Source organism: Elaeis guineensis, chromosome 11 (genome assembly GCF_000442705.2).
Source record: "Elaeis guineensis isolate ETL-2024a chromosome 11, EG11, whole genome shotgun sequence".
NCBI lineage: Eukaryota > Viridiplantae > Streptophyta > Magnoliopsida > Arecales > Arecaceae > Elaeis > Elaeis guineensis.
In genome coordinates this window covers 13125333-13143568 of record NC_026003.2, presented here as the reverse complement: position 1 = coordinate 13143568, position 18236 = coordinate 13125333, and the positions used below count along the sequence as shown (strand labels likewise).

The 18236-nt window shown below is 35.8% G+C and overlaps 1 pseudogene; it reads right to left on the bottom strand.

Annotated features, from left to right (window-relative positions):
* Positions 1–219: 219 nt before the first annotated feature.
* Positions 220–732, bottom strand: LOC140852360 (syntaxin-121-like; annotated as a pseudogene).
* Between the last annotated feature and the right edge of the window lie 17504 nt (positions 733–18236).

Genomic DNA, 18236 nt, shown 5'->3' with positions numbered 1-18236 from the left:
TCGGTTGTTTGCAGTAAACTGATACACTTAGGATGTACTACAGAAAAATATGAAATAGTCAACACTATTTTTGGCCTTCACCAATGCCTATAAGCATTGCTAAGTGGATCCATGATGCTTCCTAGAGTGATGTGCACACATTGTCTATGGAGGCATGAAAATTCGATTGTATACGATGATGCTTTTAAGCATCACAAAACTAGAACATTAACGACAAGATTAGCACCTCTGCATGAACCTCTTGCCTTCCCCCATTGCCACCAAGGCCTCCACCATCTCCTTGTCTGGCTTCTCCCCGATCATCATGTTGTATTGTCGCTCCATGGACTCTCAGTAATTGGCGGCGACCCTCTTTCGTAGCTCATCGAAACCCTCCATGAACTCCTTGAGCTTCTTGTGGAGGTCGACGATGATGGAGATGCGGGTGCAATCGGTGAAGGTGCCGGGGAGGAAGCGATTGGTGGCATTGGCATTATCGAAGGACTTGAGGCGGAGCTTGATGAGCTTGGCCTTCTTGAGGGCAGTGGCGAATGTCGTCATCCATGTGGACATGGAGGTCATAAATGGTGGAGGCAGCATGGAGGGTCTTGGAGGCCTCGTTGGACTCGTGGAGCCAACGACCTCAAAGAACTTGTTCAAATCGATGCCAATGGTGGTGGAGGATGGATTGTGGCTCATCTGGACATCGCCGCCCCCATTGGCATCCCAGCTCCAAGATCCTCGACTGTTCATTGTATCTTAACTTCATATTGTTATATCTCTCCCAGAATTATTGCAATCTCCGATATAGGACAATCAATTAGGTCGAAGGTGGTTGGGATGACAGGAAAAGAAAAAGGGGGATCCAAGTGGAAGAAGTGGAAACTTGGGGAAAGAGGGAGGAGGGGTTTAGTGGAGTCTGATGATGCCTATAAGCATTGTTAAAAGCCAATGGAGTCTGATGATGCTTATAAGTATTGTTAAAAGCCAGTAGAAGCATCATTAAAAGCTATTATTTATTTAATTTCTAATAAGCAACCTAACGACGCTTTATAAGTGTCATTAAGTGCCATTTATTTTATTCAATCTCTAATAAATAGGAGGAAGATAGTTTTATAATTATCAATGTTTTAAACTAGCATCAACAAATAAAAGTCGGCCATTTTTTTTTTTTTCTTGTGATGCTAGAGAGAGTTCTAGCAATGCAGATATTTATAAGATCAAGATGCAGATGAAGGGGTAGATAGAGGCAATGAGATAGAATTATGACACAGTGATATCCTCTATGAGGACTTAAATTGAGTAATTGACATTCTTGATATAGATGTTCGTGGACTCTTTTAGTATACATATCTCGCTATATCTATATTTTTGCATGGACTTAATCATTTAATTTATATTATGATTTTTGTATCTCAACTACCAAAATTTTATATCTTTGTTGTAGGTCTTCTATAGTTCCAGTAGTCATAAAGTCGATGACGATCATGCTCCTATGGATCACGATAATCTGATATCTATTTTTTTTTAGTTTTATATAATACATTTCTTTTATTTTCTTGTCTTCTATTATGGTTTGTAATTAATGAATATGATGGACAATATAATCATATTTTTTTAATAAATATACACATTGCATAGTATTTACTATGACTTTATATTGATGCTTGATTTTTATTAAAAATTTTGGACAAATTTATGTATTTTGTATAGATTTTAATAAATTATTTTTGACTTTTAAAAAAAATATATTGCTGACACTTTAAAGCATCACCAAGTAATAATTCACCAACGCCTTAAAGTGTTGGCAAAGGATTCAAACATATTGACGTGTTTTAAAAGTGTCAGCATGTTGCGCATATTTAGTAACACTTTAAAGCATATGCAATTGCCGACGCATTATTCAAGCATTGAAAAATAAGTTTTTCATGCTTCACTTAGTGATGTATTTTTGATATTTTTGAAAGTGTGCTTATAAGCATTGAGAATAATAGTTATTAGCATTGGCAATAATTCTGGTTATTGTAGTGTTGACAAATAAGGATTGATTGGATTAATGCCTTATTATCCACTGCATCAGTGCTTGTGAATGGAATGCCAAGTAAATAGATTAAATATAATTAAGGACTCAGATAGGGCTCAGATAGGGTGGTCCTTCATCTCTTGCCTTCTTTATCTTGGTAATTGATGTATTAGTCAGGATTCTTAAGCATGCTGGTTTGGCTAGTCCTATTGAAGGTATTGAATCATCTGCTTGCTTTTCAAACTTGAGAAGTCTTCATTTTGCAGATAATACTTTTTTTCTATGCTAGTAAAAAGAAAAGTATAGTGATAGTGAAAGCAATCTTGGGTTTGAGCATACTTCCGGGCTCAGGATTAATTTTTATAAAAGCTCGATGATATGCGTGAATTTGGACAAAAATGAAGCTAAGCCTCACTGAATTGTAAATATACATCCATCCCTTCACATATCTAGGCCTGTCACGTAGTGATAGCAAGTTTTCCAAACAGTACTAGATGCTGCTTATTGAGAGAGTGAGTTCTAGACTTGCTTCTTGGAAAGATAAACTCTTTAATTAGCTTTGCGGATAGACTTTCCTGGATTGATTTAATGTTGACTGTTGCACCATCCTACTTTATGTCTGTGTTCAAACTTTCCTAACATGTTGCAAACATAATTGATTAGCTAATAGCTAAGGATAGCTTTCTTGTGGAAAGGTAAATTAAGAAACCAACAGCGGCTTTAATTATCTTGTAAATTAGGACAATGCATGCAGAGATAAGAAAGAAGGTTGCCTGGGCACCAAGAACATGTATTAGTGACTTGAACCACCCTTTGCTGGTCGAGTGGGCTTGGAAGCTTCTGAGCCAACAAATTAAAAATGCCTATCATGCCAGAAGAAATTTAGAATATGAGTCAGAAAATCTTTTGTGAATGTTTCACCAATGTGAAGGGATATTAGTAGGGATTCAAAGGCTTTTTAGAACTGCACCTGATTCAAAATGAGTAGTGGTGATAGTATCAAATTCTGGGAGGATTCTTGGATCAGTCCTGTTCCTCTTGCTTCTTGGTTTGATGAGCTATTTAGAAGGATGGTTAAAACAAACACTTCCAATCGCCTCATTGGAACTGGGAGAGACAAAAATGGTGCATTACACTACTTAGCCCTTTTAACACGAGGCCCTTTGAGTCTGCTAAATACGATGCCTATATCCAAATGTTAGAGCCAATCAAACATTTACGAGTAGCAAACACCTATGCATGGAAACTCACTAACAATGGTAACTTTTCTATCAACTCCAACAAATTTATTAATCTAGGTGGAGTTCTTTGGCCCTTCCACCGAGCCATCTGGCTGAAAGTGGCAATCTTGAAGAAAATTAAGGCCTTTATGCAGTTAGCTTTGAAAAATAAATTGCATACCGGTGATATTATGGCAAATAAGAATTGGGAAGAGTTACTAGGTATTCTTTCTGTGGAGATAACTTTGAATCAATATCGTATTATATGATCAAATGCAAGGTTTGCTGAACTGGTACCATCGGCCGTTTCAGTCGGTTGGCGGTACGGTTCGGTATGGTTTCATACCGTACCGAACCGATGATCTGAACCGAAAGAAAAAAGAAAAAAATGGAGAGAGAAAAAGAGGAAGAAAAAAAAAGAGAGAGGGGAAGGAGCCGGTGGGGACGTCGGACGGCCTCCGACTGGCCGCCGTAGTCGTCGGAGGGCGCCGTCCACGCGCGCGGCGCCGCAGGCATGAAACAGGGGCATCGCCCTTGTTTCGCAAATTTTTTTAAAAATATGGTTTTAAGTGAAGTCGGCAAACGATTTGCCGGCTTCACGATTTTTATTTTTTTTTAAAAAAATTCTTAAGTCGGCAACCCAGTTGCCGACTTCATAAGTTTAAAATAAAAAAAAAAAAGAAAAAATCGAAACAGACGTCGTCTGTTTCGAAAAAGAAGAAGGGGCGGAGCCGCGGAGGGGCTCCACCCGCTCGACCGCCCTTAGACCGTCGGCGTCGGCTCGCCGGCCACCGAGAGCCTCGCAACGGAGGCACCGTCTGTCCGGTAGGTTCCCCGCCCCCCTCCGAGTGCTCTCTCTCTCTTTTTTGCTCTCTTGAAAACCCTATCGGGCGATACGGGGCTCGGAAGCCCTCCGACGACCGCAGCCGACCATCGCCGGTCTCCGACGGCTCCCACCTCCCTCCCTTCCCTCCCCTCTCTCTCTTTCTCACTTTCCATTCTTTATTCTTCAGTACTGCCGGTGTACCGATTTTACCGATCGAATCGTGCCAGTTCCCCGTCAGTCCGGTACGAAATGAGGTGTACCGGCTGGTTCAGAATGGTATAGCAAATCTTGGTCAAATGTCTATTTGCAAAAAGCTTGTGGGTTGATCCGAAGGTACTCAGGATCTTTGGACTGCAGAGCATGAAAATGAAAAGAAAATTAAGGTGAGATAGAGATCGGTTATCAATTGTGGTTGGAAAGAAGCTCCCACATTTTTCTTCGAAAGAACTCTTGCATCAACTCTATGCTCCACCAGGCCTTTCAAACCTTCATCCACTGGGAGAATATTTGCAATGAAAAAACAAAAGAAAGCTATCAAGACCCTCCTAAATTTTCTGGGTCCAACGTTGCCGAAGCAGGCATCTTAATCTCTTTTGTTCTTCCTGGTTGTTGTAACCCCTCTTGGCTGTGTACCCTGTCGGCTATGTTAAACTGTAAATACTTTTAACCTTAGTGAAAGCTGGCGGAGGCACTTTGCTTCCTCCATTTTCCCTCAAAATATAATATGCAAGGTTTTTCAATGCATGACAATTTCAAAATTCTTTTCCCCTGTACGCTGGCAATGTAGAACTTTCTCTTATAATATCACAAGACATATGACATGATATATCCTAATCCAACAAGTGTATCCACACTTGACTTCCTGAATTATATTGTGTGATGTGTCTCACATGTTGAGATGCAACAGATTGGTTTCTTACTCTCTTTTCTATTTCAAAACCGAATTTTTCTTCCTTTTTTTTCGAAAAATAAGCTAGCCTTTTTATTAAGGTTTTCTTGATATGTTTTCTAGAACCAAGTTACATTTTTCTGAATGTTTTATATAATTAGGATTTATTAGTAACTAAGTCAAATTCGTCGGGTTTATGAAAGTGCCCACGTCCATAAAAGTGCTTGTATTAAAAAATATTCTCTGCCATCTTTTACCACCGTATTGGTAATCAGTTCATCCCACATCGTCCTGACCAATTTAAATGCAAGTCACTATCTCATCCGTAACATTTATTCACCTTCTCTATCTCTCTCTTCACATGCCATAGCCTACAATATGTTCAGAACTCAGCAGTTATGGTTAAGGAGCTAAATCTCAAAAGGTGTTGGTGGAGTGATTACTATACCTCTTGGATGCTTACGTATAAATATAAATGCGTTTCTTGGTCCTCAGAACTGAATGAATATGATCTTATTTATGGGATGAGAAAACTATAAATTTCATCCGCGTGGGAGAGGGAGAGATGGAGAGAATATTTGTTGGGGGGGGGTTTTCTATTAATGCTGCAGCCTGTCTTTCTTGTTTGGTAGCCGGGCGTTTTAAATGCTCTCCCACACATCGCCCTCCTTATATTCCACCGAGACATTCCCCACCTCCCCCACCCAGCTCTCTCTCTCTCTCTCTCCAACTTCTATGTGCTGCATGCTAGGAAGAGAGAGCTTGTTAAGGCTCAATCCATTCTCATCCTCTTTGTTTCTCAGTTGGATGAAGGAACGCTGGCTTCCTTTTTCTCACTTCTTCTTCTCTTCATCTTGTTTTTATGAGAAATCTTTTTACATCTTATAAGTTTCATGGCTTTCCAATGTCTTTTCTCTAGAGAGAGAGAGTTCTTGTTAACATTCCCTTAATTTTCTTCTTCTCACTCGGAGTCAGCCATTTCTATCTCTTGTTTCCTTCTTTCAAAAATGCTTTACAAACTAAGTTTTGCTACAAAAAACCACTCAGCCGCTTTGTTGCAGTACCATTTCTCCTCTTGATTTGATATCTAGTGTGCCATATGATAAAGCAAAGTGAAAGATGCAATCCGAGTAATCTTCTTGACCGAGATTTGTGAATCACCACAGTGTCGCTCTCTATCTCTCTCTCTCTCTCAAGCTGTAATCCGAGAGTCTTCTTGAGTGAGATTTTTGAGTTACCTTGGCATTGCGCCCTTTTTTTACTCAGTGCTTCATGCCTCTCTCTTGCCCTGCACCCCACGTTGGAAGGAAAGGATCGAGGAGCAAGCACGTATGAATGAAATAGTTACTATGATGTTGGCCCGGTTCACTCAGAATGCACTTCTCCTAGGGCAGCGCGAATGCTGGCTTTAGACACCGTGTTCTGATTGAGCCGTGCCAATATCTTAGCACTATTTCATCTCTTTCTCCTTGTGTTGCTGCTCAGCATCATGAGAGTTTTTCTCAGGTATAGCTTGGTTTCTGGCCCAACATAACTATGCTATTACACCTTTTTTGATGGAAATTACAAGAAAAAATCTACGGATATAACAAAAGTACTTCAAACGATAACCACAGCCATACTACCATGAAGGTAAGACTTACTACAAACCCCACCATCATAGTGATCTCCAGACATAGATAAAATGGGAATTATCCCCACAAAGTGCTGTCCAACCGAAGAAAATGTTTTTATAGACCTTTTTCTTATGTATAAAAATACTATCTATTGGGATTTTTTTTTTTTTCTTTCTCGTTTTTCTAAGTACATACATACATGGCTTATTTTAAGGCATGAAGTTATCTCATGGACCAGCTTTCTCTAGCTTTATGACCATCTCTAACTTTTATTTTTCTTGCCAAGTACGATCTCTAACGTTTAATGAACGAATATCTTCTGGCCCTTTCACAACAAATAGTTTGAGCACAGGTCACTGTGCCCCACTGCAGTAATTTAGTCAAGTCACCAAATAGAAAACAAATACCAGTAGGTTACTCCATCAAGAAGTAGCGGATGCTTGAAACAAATATTTTACTATATGGAGGGTGCAAAGAGAGAGTAGTTGAAGAGGAATAACTGTACATAAATGAGGGCAGATAAGCATCAAAACAGTAAGAACAGAAGGCATTTATGCACGTAGATGCTTTTCCTTTATGTCGTCACTCAGGTAAAGATTCCCTCATTCATTGCTGCTTCACCCTTGGCTCCCTGCCTGTATTTACTGTACCTCTCCCATTAATTATTTAATTCATTTTTCCTTTTATCTTTGATTTTAATTTTTAAATTTTAAGGCTCATGTTGTAATTAAAAACTTTTACATAAGTCATGTGGTATTAATGAATGGAAAGGAAAATGTTGCATTTTTCTTTTTTTATGGTATTAAAGAAGTGAAGGGAGATGTGTATACATATATAGGTAGGTAAATCGGATGAATCAAACCATTCGAACGCGGATACATGCATGCATGAGAAAAGGAACATATACTTTCAATCACAAAGTTTTGTTCTTTCTCAAGGAAATGAGAGAATGGATACAAGTCATGAAAATAGAAAACTGTAGTTGGATCTATTACTATTAGGTAATATGACCGAGGAGTTCAATTACCTTCTAGATTTTTTTTAAGAAAAAAAAAGTATGAGCTTTTTTTAAAAAATGTTTAGTAAGCTCGTCTGTGCGGTTTGGTTGCCATTGGAATAGTATAATAAGATCAAAGGAGAAAAGGTGTCATCTTTGTTAACGAAAAATAAGCTATTGATCTCTTTTGTCTCTTCTTACTTCTTCGAGAGATATGATGTGGAAAAGACTGGAAAACTCCTTTATAGATAATTGAACATTGAGTTAATATTTCATAGTCATTTCAATATCAAGTGTTTTAAGAAAAGTTTCATGATGTTTTATGTTTGGATTTCTGGAATTAAACAAACTGAAAAATGTGTCAAATAAGATTTAGTTCATCAAGCTCCATAAGAGCTTGCTTTGACTGCCACTAAATTCCAGAATTTTTTTTTATAACTATTGATACTATTGTTTGTTAGTAGAAGCCAAGGCCTCAAAGGTAGTAGGGAATGGATTAAATTAAATTGGGTGGGATTTAGCACTTGATAGGAAGTCAAATTAAGGAATTCAAGTGCAGCACTGCATTGCACATCTGTGTGCCAAGAAAGGCACACATTTATATGATAGTTATTATATCTCAGGCAAGGTTCCCATGATGAAAAGATAAACAACAAATTCCCGGCCAGTATATGATGGATTACTCTTCTGTCTCTATCTTCCTCTTTATAAAAACATGTCTAGAGAGTGACAGACAAAAGGTATGTCTATTTATGTTTGCATTCACAGCTAGCTTTAAAGGTGCATGACATTATGGGCTCCACCGCAAGGCACAACCTGCAGAATTGTCTAACATCAATTGGACATGAAGTGTCACTATAATCTTATATTAATTAAAAAGATCATTAGAATTTTAAATACAGCGATTTTACCTTAATTAAGACTTCTAATATCAAAACAAAGGATGGTGCAAAGGCTCCTTTGGATCTTAGTAGCACCCAATGGCGCACATGTTAACATTTCGGTGAGATTAAAACACCACTGATGGAGTTTGTATCTGTATTTTCTTTGAAGATATTGGTAGGTACAGCAGGGGATTATGGGTGTAGTTGCTGAAAATTTTCTGATGAACAAATACAGATGCTTGTGTTGATTATGGTAAGGAATGCCTCATTACAAGAAGGGAGACCACAAGAATATTCTTCAGCAAAAACTCCACAGCGGATGAGGTGGTTGGGAAGGGGCTGCAGCTGTTTAAAGATTGGTCTGTTCTATGTAATGACTGGGAGCTTTCTAGTTTTGCCACATTGGCTGGCAAACTTCTCAAGAGGTCATCCTGATTCCAACTTCCTACCTAGTTTCAGTTCTTGTTACTATTCTCAGCAGTGATCCTGAAATCTACTCCATATTCTCATCCCTTACCGTAACACTGTTCACTCCACTTTGTTATCCATTCTCACATGTAACTGTCACTCATTTGTAATTATTTATTATTTCAATAAAGTTCAGGGTGGCTCTCAGCCTCCCTTACAATCAAAAAAAAAAAAAAGGTACAAGAAGGGAGACCTCTTGGACTTCAAAACAGAGAACTCTATACATAGCTGGAATATCTACAAGACATTAATCAATTTGCAAAAACTAATTTTCAACACTTCCCCTGAATTTGGAAAAGTTTAAACTTCTAGTTGCTGGACAAAAAAAAAAAAATCTGAATTTTTCTTCTGGAACTGCCTTGGTGTTCTCCAATCCTGGAAAATTTTAACTTAATCTCCCCTTTGTCAACTAACTCCTTTATGAAGTGATGGTGAATTTTTATATGCTTTTGGTGAGCTGAAAAGATTCTTTCTTATAGCTATGGCTTTCATGTTATCACAATGGATGGTTGTTGCATACCTCTGAACTTGTCGCATGTCCTGTAAAAATTCTTCTGAGCCAACCATCTTCACAAGCTGCACCTATGGTTGAAATATACTTATTAACGTCAGCTGAAGATAATGCCACCATCTGTTGCTTCTTTGATCATGACAGAGAAATAACCTTGGTTCCTAGACAAAGTACATGGACTGATATAATTTTCTGTCATCAACATAACCTGCCCAATCACCATCCTTGTAGCCCATTGGATGTTTGTCTTCTTCAGCTGGAGATAGAATGCCAAAAATCTTGGTCCCTTGAACATATCTTAGGATTCTTTTGGTTGCTGCAAAATGAAGCATACTAGGAGCACCCATGGATCTTGAAACAATGCTATTGACATGAACAAGGCCTTCTTTTGAAAAGTAGAGGAAGTGATCCAACAAGACTTCGGTATATAGAAGCGTTATCTTTCTCCTTGCCATCATTCTTTGAGAGCTTCTCATTGTTCACTGCCATTGGAGTGGGTGAAGGCTTCATTGTGCCATATTGAATTTCCTTCAACAAATCAGGTGCATATTTTTCTTGAGAAATGAAAAATCTTCCCATGTTCTTACTTCATTGAATTCCAAAAAAGTATCTCGTACGGCCAAGATCAGTCATGTCAGATTGCTTCATCGTGGCTTTTTTTATTTGAAGAAGTTTGATCATATATAGTAGGATTATTACCAACATATATCAAATCATTCACATAAAGGCATACAATAAGAAAAAGCCTTCACATCTTGCGTTTTGACATATGAAGAAGGATCACTTGGACTTTTGATGAAACCATACAGCTGAAAATATGCATCAATCTTGCTATTCCAAGCCCATGGTATTTGCTTCAATCCATGTAAAGTTTTGCTAAGCCGATGTATCTTGTCTTCTCTCTCTCTCATCGCATATCCTTATGTTGGCTTACATAGACTAATTCTTCAATTTCACCATGTAAAAATGCTGATTTAACATCTAATTAATAGACTTGCAACTGGAGTTAGCCTGTTGGTGCTAAAATATAGTTCTTATAATCTCTATTCATGCTATCTTCAATGTCAATCATGTAGTACTTCACTAATTTGTAGATAAACAAAAACATAAAAACCACAATGATGCCAAACAGACATAAGCCTACCAGGAAGCCCAATCAAGGCCTTCACCACATCATTTTTCCTAGGTAAATTCCCATGGCTTGCTTAAATATCACAAACTATAGTATCGGTTTCTTATAGTAAGCCAACAACTTGTTACTTATAATAATTTCATCCTAATGAAATAAAAGGTTAATTATAGTTTCCCCATCTGAGGCTAGGCCCGATTTCACAAAGCCTCCTATGGTTTAAAAAGTAGTACTTAACCCACCTAGGATTAGGTCCGTCAGACATCTCATTGCTCCATTACCCAACTTTACGGTAAAAAAGATTTAAGGATTATTTTTCTCATATTTGAATGTTCTGTTCTTTCCCAAAATTCTCAATCCTTCGACTACTTCCCCAAACCGAGTGCTTTTTCCACCGAATCGAAGCCTCCTTTCATCTAATCAAAGAGAAAACACCAATTGAAATCAAAAAAAAGTGGTACATTAAATTTTTTATGTATTTTTCATTCCCATTTGGTATTTAGATCGAATAAATTTAGGTATTTACATGTTTGTATGGTGGAAGCTCACTTATGGCAATGTTTTTAATTTCTTTTCTTCTAACGGCCGGCCCTTTATTTAGATGTTTGGAATACTTTGAAGATTCAGCAGTGGCCCCATTATATTTCTCTATTTCGATAACTTCCAATCATTCAACAGTGATCTGAGTAATTGTTTAATGTATTAGTTTGGTATCATCCAACATATTTGGATTTGTTTAAACGCTTATGCAGTGGTCCTAGTAAACCTAAACATCTTTCTTGTAGTGGTCCACAGTATTTGGATTACTTAATAGGATTATAAAATGATCACATTGTTGCTCTTAGATTGTGTAATAGGATTACTTTATATTGTTTGAATTACTTCTCTATAGATTTACTTGTTGCTAAATAAGTACCGATAGTTATTTTATTTCGCATGCAGATATATATGGCAGATGCTAGATTCTCTTTTGAGATCCATCATGGAGGAGTCCTATATCAAAGAGAATCAATACAAAATATTCTGGAGGTAAAATGGATCACTATGATAATGTTGATCCTAACTTGATAAATTTCTTTGAACTCTAAAGCATATATTAATCTAGGATGCCTATCCACCAATAACATATACTTCTTGGTACCCAATGATAATCTTGAACATGGATTAAGGTTATTAGAGACTGATGATGACAAAATGTCATGTTAGAGTTACATTCGGAGTGGGGAGTTTTTATGCTGCCATTGAATATTAGAGGAGGCTCCATAGCTATCCAGGAGGATAAGTTTAGAACCCAAGAGAGCGAGGATGAGGTTGTGGGTATATAGAATATTGTGAAGTTTATGGACTTAGCTGATAATGAGGGGGCTTATGAAGTTCCTGATAATAAAGCTGATAATGAGAATGATAGACAAGAATAGAAAGTTAGGCCTAATAATGAGATAGGTAATGGCAATGATGGTTGGCAGATAATGATGAAGCAAATGCTCGGGCAACAAATAAAGATGAAGATGAAGATGACTCTATTTGGTTGAATGAGGGTCTTAAAGATCCTAACTGTGATGACATTTTCAATACTAGGACTTCTAACCCCACTCATAAAGATGATTCATCTATACCCCCTTCTGATCATTTTGGTGCTACAGGACCATCGACAGAAGGGGAATACATCTCCTTAGATGATTCTGCTAAGCACCATCTATACAATGAGGATTTGAGAAGTGTGCGTGGGTCTTTTGACGATGAGAGTGAGCATGATCTAGAATTCAATAAAAAAAGTGGACATGGTAAATCCAGACTTATAGTTGGAGATAAAGTTTATAAATGCCATAATATTTAGAGCTGCATTGAGGGCATACGCAGTAAGGAGATCAATTGATATAAAGTTTAAGTTAAATGAAGGTTATAAAATGTCAGCTATATGCAAGAATAAATGTGGGTGGTGAATATATGTTTCTAGGATTAGGAATGAACTTATATTTTAGATCGAGATGTTCCACCTGACTTATGTTTGGGAGAGAACTTTTTCTAATGCCCAAGTAAAGTCTTGTTACCTGGCTAAAAAATACTTGGATGAGTTCAGGATAAATCCAAAATAGGATGTTTCAACTATACAAACTCATGTTAGAAAAGATATTTCTGTGGATGTTAGTAGGATCCAAGTCTATAGAGTCTAAAGGAAAGCCAAGAAGATCATTGAAGGAGATAAAAGGCTATAGTATGGAAAGCTGAGGGATTATGCAGAAATGATTAGGATGACAAATGTTAGAAGTCATATCATTTTGCATTGTAAGACTTATCATGAGGGTTAGCAGTCTATTTTTAAAAAGATGTACATCATGTATCATGCCCAAAAGGTGGGCTTCTAGATAGATGCTTTCTGATGGCAAGATTTAGAGGACAGCTGTTCTCAGCTATAGATAGAGATGGCAATGACAATATCTTCCCAGTGGTGATGGTCGTTATAGAGTAAGAAAATAAAGACTCATGGAGTTGGTTTTTTTTGTATCTTTGCAGAGGATATAGATAGGTCAGATGGCATTGGGCTAGTATTTATTTCGGATAGGCTAAAGATATGTATTCCTTGCTGTTGAGTTTCGAGGTGTCATGTATGCAGATTTTTTAAAATAATTTCAAAAATAAAGCAGAAGATTAGATTAAAACTATTTTAATCTACGCATATATAGATCTAATCTTACACATACGGATCTAGTTTATATGATGAAAATAAAAATGAGTATGCATCTGATTTCAAATACAAAAATAACTTAGTGATCAGATCATCTACATGAATTATTAAACTCCTTCAAATCTGGATCTAAAGATGTCTGTAGGTTCTGGTTGAAGCCGCACATGCGTTTAGCCTTGATAGCTATCCATATGGGATTGAAGCAGATCGGAAGCACCAAAGACTACCGAGGTGCCAGCTCTCTTTCAGATCTCCACTTCGCTGGTTTGAATCTGATCTCCTTCTTCAACCGTTGTAGAAGAGATCTACGCATGAACTCCTTTTGCATAGGATCGGAGGAAGAACAAATGCGATGGAGAACTCCTTCTCCTTGCTTTTCTCTCTCTTTCTAATCTCTCTCTTGTTGAGCTCTCTCTCTATGTGGCTGACCAAAGGGGGGTTTGGGTGTGTGGATGATGGAAGAGGAGGGGGTGGCACAGATGAATTCTATGACTTGATTGACTTTCACGCCCAACAAGACCCCTCCTTTTATTGATGTGGTGAAGGGAATTAGGTAGAGTTCCATTAAATTTGAACTCTTATCAAATAAAAAGTTCAAACTCAAATTGAACTAATCCAATCCCATGTGGTAAGGAGAGAGGGAAGCCTAGGGAAGAGAGCACCAACCTTTGGCGCCCTCTCTCCCTTTTTACATACTCCAAAGGAAGGGATGTGTGCCCCTCCTTTCTACCATGAGAGAAGAGAGAGAGTCTCAAGTAAACCTGAGACTCTTGCATATCTATCTAGTTTGGGTTCAATCCAGATTCAGTTCGAATCCAATTCGAACATGAATCGAGCCCAATTCGTTTCAGACTCAATCCTAATCCAATTAGGATCTAAATCTGAAGCCAAAAACCCAATTATTTAGAACTTGACCTTCTATTTGATCTCATCAAATTGGATTGCAATAAATACAATTAAGTCCTCTTTGCTAACTGTTAGCTGATCCTATGCTTGTAATTTTTACAAATTGATCTAAATCGTCAATCATGTTGATAATTTAATTATAATCTAATTGTTTCATCTGATCAAACTCTTTTTGTGTGTGATCCAATAGATTATGTTCTGTCTGGTAGTGAGATATACTATGATCTCTATCATAGTATCATCGAAACACCTTTCAATCGGTTGGAACATTTTCAACTCTTATCCAACAACGATCATCAATCCAGAGTGATCATAATAAACTCTCATAATCTACTAGTGACACCTAGTAGCATATGGTGGTAACCCAGCAAAATAGAATGAGTAGACACATAGGTGTAGTTTTCGTATAATTTAGTTTCGCTATCGTGAGTTTCAACAATATGGAGATTATGAAAACTCATCAAAACCTAATATCCATCATATGAAAGATTCAATTAGCTCGAGTCCAAATCATAATACCAATAAAAACTTATTTCCATCAATTATCTTGCTGTGGCCATAGACTTAAGGACTCATCTTCTCAAATCTTATAGGACTATTCTTTACCTACTAAGCTCGATAGATCCCATCTAGGTGCTCACCCTACTCCTACAATGAACTTGTTGTAGCCAACATATACTATAAGAATTCAAATAGTTAGGAGATCATGTTTATGTGCAGTCAAACTATAGCAATCTCATTGTGAGCAGTCAAAGCACCGCAGATCAAAAAACTACTCACACCACTACAGCATCAAGAAGATCACTGACGAATAAGTAGACATCTATGTGATCTTTCATATGATCATGCTCAATACCGATATTTTTGATATCTCGCGATATTATCGTTAGGGCACCATGATTATCAAATTAAATCTGACTTTAATAAAAATTAAAAATACATAGAGAGTAGCGAGTCGAATCAAATTCACAGAGAAGGCAGTGCTTTGATTTTAAATATTTAATTTAAAAAAATAATAATAATAAATAATTTAAGTCAAAAAATAAAAAATAAATCTGATACTAAAATCTATTATTTAGATCCTAACTTCTACTTATAATAAAAATAAATAATAAAAAATTAAAAATATAAAAATAAATTGGTACTAAGATCTACTAACTAGATCCTATCATCAACTTATAATAAAAATAAAAGATAAAAATTTAAAGTATAAGAAAATAAATTTTACATTAATTGAAAGTTAAAATTTAATTATAAAAAATTTTAAAAAAATAATAAAATAAAATAAAATTATAATAAGTATCTGAAGTTGATTGACGTAGTCTCATTGGGAAGATGATCGATGATCTCTCCTTCTTTTGCACTCTATGGAGCGAATCAGTTTTTTTTTTCTTCTCTTTGGATCCTTAAATCTCTTTAATTTTTTTTATTTTTTTATTTTTAAAACTTTTTATTTATAGATAAATTTTTTACCTTTTTCTAATAGCAAACAGAGTCCCAAAACCTCTCAAAATAATGTTAAACCCTTATCCCTTAATTCTGACCGTTGGATCTTTTTTGGACTGTCCAGATTAGCCCAAAAATTAGACTTCATCTCCTCATCTCGATCAGGATCAGTGACAGTCATTGGATCTCATGATAGATTTAATTTCAACCATTGATCAATGCACTGAACCTCCTATTCATAGTTGAGATTGATTCGGACCGTCGGATCGGACATCAGATCGAATTTCGATCGTCAGATCGCACACAAGATCTCCTCTGATTTAGTTTTCAACTGACAACCAACACAGATTGTCAGATCTCGCTTCGGATTAATTTGGGCCATCAAATCGAGCACTGAAAGTGGGCCACCACCGATTGATATGGGATAGTGCGTTCTAGACTGTCTGATCGCGTAAAAATTTTTTCGCCTGCCATGAGCCATGTCGTGCACTGCAAACTATGCTTGTGGATCACACCCTTGAATCTATGAACTGAGCGGTTAGTCTACCATGCACCGAAGGCTATTAAACATGAATTTTTGGGATATTTTGGCTTAATTTTGCTCAAATTTTATGCTTAAAAAATAGAAAAAATATGAATTAAATTGCTCATTAATTTTTTAATTATTTTGATGCTTAAATTACTCAATTAATTTGATATCTATTTTTTATAAATATGCTCTAATTTTATATTTTTTTAAAATTATTTATGTTTATAAGAAAATCTAATTTATTTATGAAATTAAATTTTTTTAGAAGATGTTAGCATCATTAATTATCAAAAATATCTAAAATAAATATAAAAAATATATAAGTTATCATACCATCCAACTTGAATTTTACTCATCCGCGAGTAAAGAAAGAATCTAGAATTAAGTACTACTTAACTTAAAATTTTGAATTTTATCAGGCAATTTTCAAAAAGGCTATCGATGTTCAGTAGAACGTGAGTGAGGTATGTCATTAAGATATTAATACTAATCAATGTGGGAGTTAAGCTAAGAATACTAAATTTTTTTTTAATTTTTTTTAAATTATCTTTATCTTTATTTTCAAATCATTAACCTTCATATGGACAAGTATATTGTTACTTCCATCCTTCATTTATTAATTTTTTTAGCGTTGTACTGCTATTGAGTGTCTTAATCCTTTAAGCTTTCTGTTTGATCAATGTAGTGAGTTTTTAGCTAATGACTCCCGAACCAGATGACTTTAGGATACTAGATATAAAATATCCTTCGGACTTATTTGCTCGAATCAAATAGGTTATGAGTAAAAACTAACTTTACAATAAAATTTCTTTGTCATTCATATCTTTTGACGTGAAACCAATACTTGCTTAAGCAAAGAGACCCGGTTACTCAACATAAAGTACTTAAAAAAATTTTCTCTTTTTTAAAAAAAAAAATTTTTTTTATATGAAGAAACATATAGTTATTCTATTTAAGCTCATAAGAAGTAAACTCTTCTTTGATGCTGATAAAAAAATTTAGAAATACTCAAAAAAAATTATTTAAGTTCTAAACTTAATTCTTTATTGGATTTTCTTAATACTTGATTCCTCAATATCTCATAAACTCTCTAGTTTGTGCATCAATTTTTTTTAAAAAATATTTAGTTTAACTCAATTTTTTAAGTATAATCAGGTGCTTAAATGCTAAATAGTAACTTACTTGAGGACTTAAAAAATTTTAAAAAAATTATTATTCTCCCTCCCAACTTAATCGATATTGTCCTCAATGGAGTTAGAAAAATAAAGAGTACATACAAAAAGAAAGAAAAGAAGAGATGTCACCTGATCCGAAAGTCTTTTCAAAATTGGTTCTCCTCCCAACTTAGCCAATATTGTCTTCAAATCCCTACAAAAGATACTAAGCAAAACTCAATTAGCCTAAATAAAATATCAAAAATATCAAAAAATAAAAGCTGGATTGCTTTCTAGAAAGTACTAAGTTTACCATCTTCAGTCAAACCAACACAGATCTATCTCATCTATCCCATTTCAAAAATTGAATTGACAAATTCTAATGATTTTGGATTGCCAATCTTAGAAAGATGGCCTACGATAAATTTCAATATTTTATTGTCAATCTTCAGAAAGTATTTCACAATCTCATTTTTTATCAGTTTTATCTTTCTAATATTAAGAAGATGATTTATAAACCCATTCACAGACCCTTGTTTGTTGAGAATTTCTTCTATTTGTTCTTTTAAAATATTCATGATTTGAGTTTTTAGATTAGGAGTTTAGTTCGATGTAATGCATACTGAAAGAGTATCATTTGATTCAAAATATGCATACTCAGATGTGACCAAGGACGATTTCAGTTTTGGAGGAGATGGTGATTCTAAAGAGGAAGAATCAATTTCTAAGGTTGAAAAAAATGAGACTCTTGATTTATATATCTCGGATAACTCATCCACTCTCTTCTTCTCTTTATCCTTCTTACTTAAATTGGAATCAGCATCAGTACCAGTTTCGAGCTCAGATTCTTCTATGTGGTTAGTCTCAGTACTAACCTCATCTTTTAAGTCTACATTTTGGCTAGCATCAGTACTAATTTTTCTCACCTGATCTTGGTATGGGTCCTTAAGAATCCTACCACTTCTAAGCTCAA